Source organism: Danio rerio, chromosome 4, assembly GCF_052040795.2.
Source record: "Danio rerio strain M-AB ecotype USA chromosome 4, GRCz13ab, whole genome shotgun sequence".
NCBI classification, from domain to species: Eukaryota; Metazoa; Chordata; class Actinopteri; order Cypriniformes; family Danionidae; genus Danio; species Danio rerio.
Window position 1 is genome coordinate 44,212,840 of NC_141024.2, and position 12,957 is coordinate 44,225,796.

Sequence of the window (12,957 nt, forward strand, 5' to 3'; positions counted from 1 at the left end):
GATCCATCTTTTAATCTCACATTCCATTTTTCATGAAAAAAAAAAAACTCCATTTGGGGTAAAGACTCTCCAAACTGGAGATGGCCACCTTTTTACCAGTCAAGCACCATGGTTTCTGACTCAGAGGTGCTGTTTATTTCCCTGCCATGTCACACTCAGCAGCAAACCGTCCCACTGCATGCTGAAAGTCCATGTCCTATGAAGCCAAAAAAACAACGTTATCTGCCAATGGCAGAGACAGTCCTAGCCTGCACCTAAAATTCTGGCAGTAAAATTATTATATTTTTATTAGGTCAGCCTCAAAAATAACACATTTACTAAACAAAATGAATAAATAGATGGATGGATAGACAATGTAAGTAAGTAAGGGAAGTAGGATGGCTTGTTCAACCATATAAGGAGAAGCACTTTAGCAACGAGACCAGCAGCGTGTAAGTACATTTAGACTTGTTTTCAGTTGTTTGTGTGTAGTGCTAGAAATATTACTCACTGTTTCCTTGGTTACTGTAAGAGCTTGTGTGTGGATCACGGTCGGTTTTGAACCCCTCGCCTCAGTTTCTGTTGTTGTATTGTTGGAACTCTTGAGGCATGTCAAGCTGAATTCTATCAGCAAGCGCTCAGGGGTGTATATAAGCAGCTAGTCTCACTGCGTGTGAAGACCGACGAGTGTAAAGACCATTGACTCTACCTGTGCGACTCCACCGAGCAAAGACACTGACAAAGCACCTGAGTACTTTATTTATTTATTTTACTTAATCTTTGCACTTATTATTGTTTTCATTGCACTTTTATTATGTGTTAACTAATTCCTGTTGTTACTAACACTCGCAAAGCACGGGAGGTAAGCTGCAGGCATAATTATCACAACCTTCGTTCAATACATGCATCTGCTATTTCACAACTCTCTCCGTGGGCCTCTGAAATTGTCAATCTGCTGTTCACAAGGCAGATTTTATTACCTCCATAGCTACACATTCTGATTATAATCTCATGGCTCTAACTGAGACCTGGTTGAGACCGGAGGACACTGCTTCACATGCTACTCTTTCTGCTAATTTCTTTTTCTCCCACACTCCTCGTCAGACAGGGAGAGGGGGTGGAACTGGACTACTGATTTCCAAAGAATGGAAATTTACTCAGAGATAGTCACTGGCAAAGATCAGCTCCTTTGAATTCCATGCAGCCACCATTATCCACTCCTTCTACATAAATGTGGTTGTCATCTACCGCCCACCAGGTACATTAGGTCACTTCTTAGATGAACTGGATATTCTTCTCTCATCTTTTTCTGTTTATGACACTCCCTTGTTGGTGCTAGGTGACTTCAACATCCACATTGAAAAACCTCAAGCTACTGACTTCCAGACTCTGCTTGCCTGTTTTGACCTCAAAAGAGCACCTACTTCTGCTACTGATCTTATTTACACTCGACATTGCTTCACTGATCAAACACTAGTAACTCCACTACACACATCGGAATATTTCCTTTTGTCTCTCAACATCCACAGGACTCCTGAGCCACCACACACTCCAAAACAAGTTGCCTTTCGCAGAAACCTACGCTCTCTCTCACCCAATAGACTATCCACCATTGTTTCAGACTCTCTTCCTCCATCTTACAAATTCTCTGCACTTGATTTCTGACTATCTGCTGTTTCTGATGCCATGTGAAAACTTCAGATTTTAGTGGCTTGTTTTTCTAGGGGTATGATTCACGCTTTTGGTGCGAGAGGTCCTGGGTTCAAAATTATGGCTAATATAAAAAGGTGTTTCAAAGATTTCCAGTTTGTCAGCAGATAGTGTCACCACATAAAAAAGTTCTTGCAAAGTGGCTTGCTGGTCTTGGAGTATGATTCTCGTTCATGCCATGACAAATCCCAGGTTCAAATTTCGGTTGAGCCCCTACAGTTGTCTGCTGTTTTGTAAGGGCATTGTGGCTTACACAGATGCCTTTTTCTGAGAATGCCAGTTTGTCGGCAGATAGTGTCGCCATGTAAAGTTGCTGTTTTGCAGTGGCTCAATGGTCTAGGGGTATGATTCTCGCTTAGGGTGCCCTTGATTTGTTAGAGAAAAATTTTTGACTATCTGATACTTCTGACGCCATGTAAAATGTGAACACTTTAGTGGCTCGTTGGTCTAGGGCCGGGGTGTCCAAACTCGGTCCTCGAGGGCCGGTGTCCGGCATATTTTAGTTTCAACACCAATTAAACACACCTAAACCAGCTAATCAAGCTCTTCTAAATATACTAGAAAGCTCCATGGAGTTGAAGTGTGTTGAAGGAAGTTGGAGCTAAACTATGCAGGACACCAGCCCTCCAGGACTGAGTTTGGACACCCCCGGGTATGAGTCTCGTTTCGTGTGCGAGAGGTCCGGGGTTTTAAATCCCAGACAAGCCCTTGCAGGTGTCCTGCGTTTTACAGGGCATTATGTCTTTCATAAAAACGTCTTTCGAAGAATTCCAGTTTGTCAGCAGGGGTCCGTTCTTCGTATGTGGATTACTCAGTTAGCTGTATTTAGATATTGACGATTAAACACGATCCAGGATCGTTTCGTTCTTCAAAGTTGATCTGAGAGTTGTTGTCATAGCAACAGTTCTGCTAGGTCAAACCTGATCGGAAGCAGGTTAAATTCATAGAAATAGGATTAGATCGGCTCAGTTCAAGCAATGATAATACAGAAAGTAAGTACCGAATTCTAATATTTTCTTACAGTAGTAGTTATATATACTTGGGAAAATGGTAAATATTTTTAACTATATATATATATATATATATATATATATATATATATATATATATATATATATATATATATATATAGTTATAGTTACTAATACAATAAATGAAGTTATACATATTAATAAAACTTATGCAATCTACACCCTCGAAAGAAAAGTACAAAGACTGCCACCTGGTGGTGCAAAGAGAAAATGTATTGACATGAACTTTTTAAATTACTTTAGTACAAATTGTGTATAATAGAAATGCACAATATGTGACTTTTTTTAAAAGCAATAATACATTTATGCAGTCATAAACATGTTTTGACAGTTAATATGCCAGTGATTTGATGCTTCACAAAAGTTGCAGATGCCTTATCAATATTAAAATGCTTTTGTAAACAACCAGTTTTTCTTTACACTGATTAAAAAACCGGCTACTATAATAAAGAAAATCTTCTCTAAATGTAGAACTAAATACACTGATATGCATTAAAGAGCCCATATTATACATGAAATAGGGTCATATCTTGGTTGTAAGGGTCTCCAACAACAGTCTAATATGCATGCAAGGTCAAAAAACACTTTCATGGTCTTATAATCTGCATTTATTTTTACCTAATTATCCCAGCGACTCCCGTATGAATCGTCCAGTGATTCATTTGTTCCCAAACCCCTCCTTAGCACGAAGCTAATCTGCGCTGATTGGACCGATGACAGTCTGTCGCGATTGGTCGACTGCCTTCAGTCAGAAAGTAAAATGCCCAATAGCTAATCAGCAATATAAAAAGTAATCACAGTTCATACACGCTCGATAGTGTAGGCGTGGATTTTAGCTGCCACACACACACACCTCCGGACGACAACGCTCCCGATTCCGCCCGCACCCGCCAGGTTTTAGCCTTAGAACCCGCCCCATTTTCTGCCCACCGCGCCCGATCCCGCTAAAGAGCGGGGGAGAACACAACCAAAAATCACCCAGCTATACAGTCCAGACAGCCAAGCTGTCTGTATAAAACCACACACAGCACCAAGCACACAAAGCTCTCGCTCGCGCTCTCTCTCTCTCATACGCGCGCGTGCGCACTAACACACACACACACAAGCACCAAGCAGACACATCTTTCTCATTCGCATAGCAATATCCGTGATATTGCTAGACAGCCCGCTCCTGTCCCAAATTAAACCCGTTACTGACCGCTCCCACGATTTATTCGGAAATTTATTACCGCGCCGCAGAAATCTGGCGCAGGGACAGCCGCTGGTATGCAGACCCCTACCACGGAGCTCCCTAAACAAAGCAGCACGTGTCGCGTTTTTAACGTGACTTTGCACGCGATAAGAGAATATAGCCAGTTAACCTGATACAGTACACGCGGTTACAAGTAACAAATCACAACTAAATACATTTGCAAGCCAGAGTCAATGAGGCAACAACTTTAATCGCAAGTACTTACACTTGAGAAAGGTAGGAAGAAACCCATCCTGACGTCCATCAGTAAGTTACTCTTTACTGATCCTTCCTTTAACAAACGCAGATGAAGTATTCTTTGTAGCATGTAGTTTCCAGAAGTTTCCAGTAGTTTCCAACTGCTTGGCTATAATGCTGAGGTTTCATCTTTGAGTAGAGACTCGATATAATATCCATCTGCAGTGTGACTTCAATCGACCGGCAAGTTTGTGTGCGTGTGTTTGTGGGTGTGTGTGTGTCTGGGTTTCTGCGTCAGAGGGCGGGGCCTCAGGTTTGAAATCTCCCGGGTTTGCGCGTGCACGTGAATAACTTGGTTTCGTTCGTACGTCATGGCGAAACACCTAATGACTCGGTATCAAGGCGACTCGTTTGAAGCACTATGAGTCGACTCTTTTATAGATGAGTCAACCGTTTTAAACACTGTATTCTTACAGATTTAAGCCTTTGCTGAATACTTCACTTCACTTAGAGCTGTGTTACACACTACATGGAGGGGAATTTTCAAAAACCCATAATATGGGCTCTTTAAAATACATGATGAATAGTCTTGACACATGAAAGTGTAAAGCCTGCAGCAACAAATGTGGAAGGTTATTGCGTTTCAAATTTAACAAACCGTTTACTGCTAGTTTGATGTTATTTTGCTCACATGGATAATTGAATACTAATCAGATGATGTCAATACGCTGATGTGCCGTCAGCCAATCATGGCATTGCTGATCATGATTTCGAGGATCGATAGATCTGTCCTTCACAACACATGCAGTGATCTCAGATCAGTTCATCCAGACATTCTAATCTGATTCGCGAACTTGTTTGAAGAACCAAATTAGCGAGAGATCAGTTATCGAGATGAAAAGATCCAGGATCTGCCAAATCATCTTAGATCATTTAAGCGAGGTACGAAGAACGGACCCCAGATAGTGTCACCACATGAATCATTCCTTGCATAGTGGCTTGCTGTTCTAGGAGTATGATTCTCAATCATGCCGTGAGAAATCCCAGGTTCAAATTTTGGTTGAGCCCTTACAGTTGTCCGCTGTTTTGTAAAGGCGTTGTGGCTTACACAGAGGCTTTTTTCTGAGAATGCTGGTTTGTCAGCAGATAGTTTTGCCATGTACGGTGGCTATCTTGCAGTGGCTTGTTGGTCTAGGGATATGATTCTCGCTTAAGGTGCGAGAGCTCCTAGGTTCAAATCCTGGATGAACCCTTGCAGAAGTCTGTCACGGTTGCAGGTTTGTGCGCTTTTCCGGAGTGTATGTTTGATCACGTGGGTTTGTTTTGTTTTGGTTGTCCATGTGTATTTGTTATGCTCACGTGACATGACGACTATCAGCGGGGCTGATTACTCACCAGCTGAGGCTCATTATTAGCCCTATATCAGGGCGACGTTTCTATGTCTCATTGTCAGTTCGTTACATCTGTTCTCATGTGTGTTATCTGTGCTCAGGCCCCTGAGGAGATTTCTGGACCCTGTTTTTTCCTGTCTGTTCCTGCCCTGTGTTCGTCGTCCTCCTAGCCTGTCACTTCCCTGTTTGTTTATTTTGACTTGGTCAAATAAACCTTATTTTCACTTGCATTTGGATCCTATTTTGACTCTTATTTTTGTTGAACGTGACAGAACGAACTGACCTTATTATGGATCCAGCTAGTGCATCCCAAATCTCCGAGTTCGTCTCGCACAGCAACGCCAGGATAGACCGTCAGGATGAGGCTTTGGTCACCTCGTCACAGGCGATCCAGGCTCTGGTCGGCCAAGTGTCGCTGCTTTCCTCCCAAGTCCAGCGGTTGATCGCTGGAGCTGCACGGGCTGACTCGGCATCGACTCCGGAGGTGACACCGCCAGCGTCTGCGGTTGTTGGTCACTCTGTTGAACCACGCCTTCCACCCCCGACCTGCTACTCTGGGGAGCCCCTCTTGTGTCGATCCCTTTTGTCCAAGTGTTCCCTTTATATTACGCTGCAACCATCATTGTTTGCCACCGAAAGATCCAAGGTAGCATTTGTCATCACGCTTCTTTCAGGCAAGGCGGCCCAATGGGGAACTACAGCATGGGAACAAAAGTTACCATGCTGTGCTACCTTCGACCTGTTCTCCACAGAGTTAAAGAAGGTCTTCGATCGAGCCGCCTCCGGGAGAGAGGCTGCCCGAGTTCTTGCTGAACTCCGCCAGGGGAATCGCAGCGTGGCGGAGTACTCTATAGAGTTCCGGACCTTAGCCGCTGAATACGGCTGGAACCCGGAGGCGCAATGGGACATGTTTTTGCACGGATTATCTGACCGGCTTCAGGATGAGATCTATTCGTTAGATCTTCCTAAAACTCTTGACGGGCTAGTTGACTTAGCCATCCGGGTTGACACTAGACTGCGCCGTCGAGAGAGTCGCCTGCAGCAGGGCGGGTTTTCGGAGCTCGTCCCTGACTTTCCGGTCCTGACTGCGACACCGGAAGTGGTTGACCCGGAACCCATGCAGGTGGGTAGATCCTGCTTGTCCGTGCAGGAGAAGCGCCGACGGAGATCGGAGGGACTCTGCCTCTACTGTGGTGGGGCAGGGCATCGGGTGGTTTCCTGTCCCGTAAAAGACAACACCCATCAGTAGGCAAGAGGTTACTGATGGGTGAAATTAATATGGACAAATCCTCTACGTCTGCTACTTTACTGCCCGTCTCTTTATCATGGGGTTCCGGAACTCATAACACACAGGCGCTCGTCGATTCCGGGGCGGAAGGAAACTTCATTGACTCTAGTTTCGCTTTCAGTTTCAAACTTCCGGTTATAGCACTATCACAACCCATTGCAGTACGCGCACTCAGTGGACTTTCCCTTCCCACTATCACCCACTCCACCAAACCCATAAAACTGATTACGTCTGGAAATCATGTTGAATACATTTCATTTTTTTTAACAGACTGTTCCAACTCACCAGTGGTTTTAGGTCATCCTTGGTTGATTCTGCATAAACCCCACATTAATTGGGGCCTTAATTCTGTATTCTCGTGGAGTGAGAAATGTCATGAGTCTTGTCTTTCGTCTGCTCGTTCTGCTGTCTCTTGTTCTGTGTTTCAGGAGGAGCGCATGGACCTGTCAAACGTGCCCAGTGAGTACCTCGACCTGAAGAGAGTGTTCAGTAAGTCTCGAGCTGCTTCTCTGTCTCCTCATCGTCCCTATGACTGTGCAATAGACTTATTGCCAGGTACGTCTCCGTTTAAAGGCAAGTTATACTCTCTTTCTATTCCTGAGAGGGAGGCCATGGAGAAATATATTTCTGATTCTCTAGCGGCCAAGATCATACGGCCCTCTTCTTCACCGGCGGGGGCGGGGTTCTTTTTCGTGAAAAAGAAGGATGGCTCTCTTAGACCCTGCATAGACTATCGAGGGCTGAACAGCATCACGGTGAAGAACACGTATCCTTTGCCGTTGATGTCTTCAGCGTTCGAGCGTCTGCAGGGGGCTTCGTTTTTCACGAAATTAGATCTCCGTAACGCATATCATTTGGTTCGCATGAAGCAGGGTCATGAGTGGAAGACTGCGTTTTTGACCCCCAGGGGGCATTTTGAATATTGCGTTCTTCCGTTCGGGCTTTCTAATGCTCCTGCGGTCTTCCAAGCACTCGTAAATGACGTGTTGCGAGACATGATAGATCAGTTTATTTATGTCTACCTGGATGACATTCTGATTTTTTCTCGTTCTCTCCAGGAACATGTGCAGCACGTCAGGCGAGTGCTTCAGCGGCTGCTAGAGAATGGGCTTTTTGTCAAGGCGGAGAAATGCGTGTTCCATGCACAGTCTGTTCCCTTTTTAGGACACATTGTGTCAGTCGAGGGGGTGCGCATGGATCCAGAGAAGGTTCAGGCTGTGGTAAATTGGCCAATTCCGGAGTCTCGTAAGGCCCTGCAGAGATTTCTGGGCTTCGCTAATTTTTACCGGCGATTTATTCGCAATTTCAGCCAGCTCGCCGCCCCTCTGACGTCCTTAACCTCCGCCAAGACTCCCTTCAGGTGGTCGAGTGTAGCACAGGCTGCATTCACTAAACTGAAAGGCTGTTTTGTTTCAGCCCCCATTCTGGTGACACCTGATCCAGCCCGGCAGTTTGTGGTGGAGGTTGACGCGTCAGAGGTGGGGGTGGGCGCTATCCTGTCCCAGCGCGCCGCCTCGGATGACAGAATTCATCCGTGCGCGTTTTTCTCACATCGATTATCTCCCGCAGAACGTAATTACGACATTGGTAATCGGGAGTTGTTGGCTGTCAAACTCGCATTGGAGGAATGGCGTCACTGGTTGGAGGGTTCGGGGGTTCCCTTTATCGTTTGGACCGATCATAAGAACCTCGAATACATCAGGTCTGCCAAACGACTTAACTCCAGGCAGGCTCGGTGGGCATTATTCTTCGGACGTTTTGACTTTACCATTTCTTATCGGCCGGGTTCCAAAAACACCAAACCCGACGCGTTATCCCGTCTTTTTGATTCTTCCGAGCGCAATCCGTCTCCTGAGCCCATCGTTCCCCAGAGCATTTGTATTTCTGCTGTGACATGGGAGATCGAGAGCAGGGTCCGCACAGCCCTGGATGGGGTAACGCCCCCGGCCGGATGCCCACCCAGTCGTTTGTTTGTGCCGGAGGAGATTCGGTCTGACGTCATTCGGTGGGGACATTCCTCCAAAGTGGCTTGTCATCCGGGGGTAAGTCGTACTTTATTTTTGGTTAAACAGCGATTTTGGTGGCCAGCTATGGCACGGGACATACGCGAGTTTGTTTTGGCCTGTTCTGTTTGTGCTGTTTCTAAGACTTCTAATCGCCCTCCTGCTGGACTCCTTCAGCCGCTGTCAGTGCCTTCGAGACCCTGGTCGCACATTTCGCTAGATTTTGTCACTGGTCTCCCGCCATCCAGTGGCAATACGGCAGTTTTGACCGTAGTGGACCGGTTCTCGAAGGCTACTCATTTCATTCCTCTGCCCAAATTACCCTCAGCCAGAGAGACAGCGGATGCTGTCATTAATCACGTCTTTCGCATTCATGGCCTCCCGACGGACGTGGTTTCTGACAGGGGGCCCCAGTTTGTCTCTAAATTTTGGAGAGAATTTTGTCATTTATTGGGAGCGACTGTAAGTCTTTCTTCTGGTTTTCATCCTCAGAGTAACGGACAAACAAAGAGGGCCAATCAAGATCTCGAGCGCATGTTACGTTGTTTGGTTTCCCAAAATCCCTCCTCTTGGAGTCAGCAGCTCCCATGGGTGGAGTACGCACACAATTCATTACCAGTGTCGGCTACGGGCCTCTCTCCGTTTCAGTGTAGTCTAGGTTACCAGCCACCAGCTTTTCCCAGTCTGGAATCCGAAATCGCGGTCCCCTCCGCCCACGCCTTTGTCCAGAGGTGTCGACGCACTTGGAGCAGGGCCAGACAGACCCTCCTCCAAGTGGGTGCGCGCACTAAGGCTAAAGCCGATCGCCACCGGTCGAAGCCTCCCGTTTACGTCGTCGGTCAAAAAGTGTGGCTTTCAACTAAGAATATTCCATTGCTTTCCGCATGTAATAAACTTGCATCTAAATTCATTGGCCCATTCACTGTCATCAAGATCATTAGTCCGGTGGCAGTCCGCCTTAAACTTCCTCCAGCGTACAGGAGAATACATCCCGTGTTTCATGTTTCCAAATTAAAGCCCGTTTTTCATACGGCAATTAACCCGCCCACACCGGTTCCCCCCCGCCGCGTCTCGTAGATGGGGAGACCGTTTATTCGGTTAAGCGTATTCTGGACTCGAGACGGAGGGGGCGAGGATTTCAGTACTTGGTGGACTGGGAAGGTTATGGTGCGGAGGAGAGGAGTTGGGTTCCTGCAAAGGACATACTGGATCACTCTCTTATTGATGATTACAATCGCCAGGTAAGCTCTTCTGGGAGTACCAGGAGGTGCTCTTAGGAGAGGGGTAATGTCACGGTTGCAGGTTTGTGCGCTTTTCCGGAGTGTATGTTTGATCACGTGGGTTTGTTTTGTTTTGGTTGTCCATGTGTATTTGTTATGCTCACGTGACATGACGACTATCAGCGGGGCTGATTACTCACCAGCTGAGGCTCATTATTAGCCCTATATCAGGGCGACGTTTCTATGTCTCATTATCAGTTCGTTACATCTGTTCTCATGTGTTTTATCTGTGCTCAGGCCCCTGAGGAGATTTCTGGACCCTGTTTTTTCCTGTCTGTTCCTGCCCTGTGTTCGTCGTCCTCCTAGCCTGTCACTTCCCTGTTTGTTTATTTTTACTTGGTCAAATAAACCTTATTTTCACTTGCATTTGGATCCTATTTTGACTCTTATTTTTGTTGAACGTGACAAAGTCCAGAGTCCAAATGAAGCAAAAGCCCTGCTTCAATGCTTAAGCTTTTTAAGGTATATTCTGACTCAATTGTTAAATGAGGATTTCTGACTTGTTACCTTGCATGGCAAATCCAGTCTCGAAAAGCATCAACTGCTATAGCTTGGAGAAGGGGTATACGTGTGTGTGGATTTCGGTCATACACTTTACATCTCCAGGGAGAAAAAAAATCCTCAATAGGTTTGAGGAATGGAGAATATGGAGAGGGAGATGAACAACTAAAAAAAATGAGTTGGCCGAGAACCAGTTATGAACCAGATGAGCTCTGATTTCTAAATTGTAATTCTGTGTGACAGGTGTTTACTCATGTGATGAGTTAGTATGCAAAGTAGGACAACTGACTTTACAATTGTGAATGACAGTGTGTTCCTTGTGAAAACAATATATTTTCTGCATGAAAACTGTGCAAAATGCAGAGAATTGTCTGTAGTGTTTTTAAAAAAGGTGTTTTAAACCTGCAATTTGAATGTAAAGCAGGAATTGTGCTTGTAGTTTAGCAGAGTTGGTTCATGGGGTTTGTTGCATCAGTTATATGTTGTAGTTATTGTGTCTGAAGTACAAGTAATTGTGTGTAAACAATTGGAATAGACTGTACTACAGACAGTAGGCCTACAGAAGTGCTTTGTAAAATATTTCAGAATATTGTTTTTATACAAAACAAACAAATACCAAATATATTTTACTGTATTTTCCTCATAAATACAGTGTACACAGTGTACATTACAACCAACACAAAGTTGCAGATAACATGGTCTACATCCTCTTTTCTGTTTTGGTCTGGTCTGGCCAGGCAGCGGGGGAAATGTTACTTTGCATGGCGAATCCATTCACGAAAAGCATCATCTGCTATAGCTTGGAGAAGGGGTATACGTGTGTGTGGATTTCGGTCATACACTTTACATCTCCAGGTAGGAAAAAAAATCCTCAATAGGTTTGAGGAATGGAGAATATGGAGGGGGAGATAAACAACTAAAAAACATGGGTAGGCAGAGAACCAGTTATGAACCAGATGAGCTCTGATTTCTAAATTGCAATTCTGTGTGACAGGTGTTTACCTATATAATGAATCAGTATGCAAAGTAGGACAACTGACTTTACAATTGTGAATGACTGTGTTCCTTGTGAAAACAAAATATTTTCTCCATGAAAATTGTGCAAAATGCAGAGAATTGTGTGTTGTGTTTTGAAAAAAATGTGTTTTAATCCTGCAATTTGGGTGTAAAGCAGGAATTGTGCTTGTAATTTAGCAGAGTTGGTTCAGGGGGTTGGTGCATGTTACATGTTGTAGTCATTGTGTCTGAAGTACAATTAATTGTGTGTAAACAATTGGAAAAACCTGTAAGGTTTTGAGTTTTTTTAAGAAACAGACTGCTAAACAGCTCGCTGCGTAAACACTTGTAACTCTTAAGAAGAAGCAATTCTGGCACCTGTACATTTGGCACTACATGAACCCAGGATGTCTTGTTTACTAAACAGGCACTTTGACCAACTAAGCGACAGCGCTAACGCTGAAAAGGGAAAGATGATTTTGCACAAAGAAACTAAAAAAAGACAGCAAGTCTTAAAATGGCAACCAAAAGAGATTGTTTAACTGTAAGAGACATTTGCCCGATAACAAAAATTGATGTAGAAAAAACAATAAAACACAAAAACCAGCATGTCAGGATGCAGAAAATGCTGACAAGATGGAAAGAAAATGGAAATCTGGACAAACATATGCTATCGGCCATTGAAAGATTTTCAGATCAGAAAGCCACTCTCCCATAATCTGAGGGAAAGGTGCAGTTTGGATTTGAACCTAGCACCTGCTGTTCCCAAGACAGGTGCTCTGGCCAACTTAGTCTTAACACTAAAAGAAAAAACCAAAACGAAGTTTCATCTAAGACAGTGGGGGGGAGCAAAATTTACTATGCTTTCTACTCAGTTACTTTGCACATGCATAAAGAGGGTTTTGTACGACAAACCCAAAAGGCTTGATCTCAACAATAGGTGGCAGTCACTTTTCCCCAAAACCACAGGTTGCCTTCGAGCCTTTTTTAAGCCCACTCTGCCCTGCACCGCTTTCCAATCTCCCTTATTTAAAACAGCTCAATTAAGTCATCAGCTTCATTGTAGAGTACCCCTAGTATCTGAGCCTGCACTGCGCAATGAAAGAAAAAAAGCAAAACTGGATGGACAGATGCCTATATTGATGGAAACGCACCACTCCTAAGTCAGTGAAGAAAATGGATAATGCTTGCGACTCGAACCCACAACCTTTTAATGACTCAGCTCACAGCCTAGAAGTCCACTGCGCTATCCATTGCGCCACAAAGCCTGAGTACTCTCTGACCCATAAAAGAACAGCTCACTGCAAATAAGTCACTGCTGGGATTCAAACCCAGGATCTCCGGTTTAC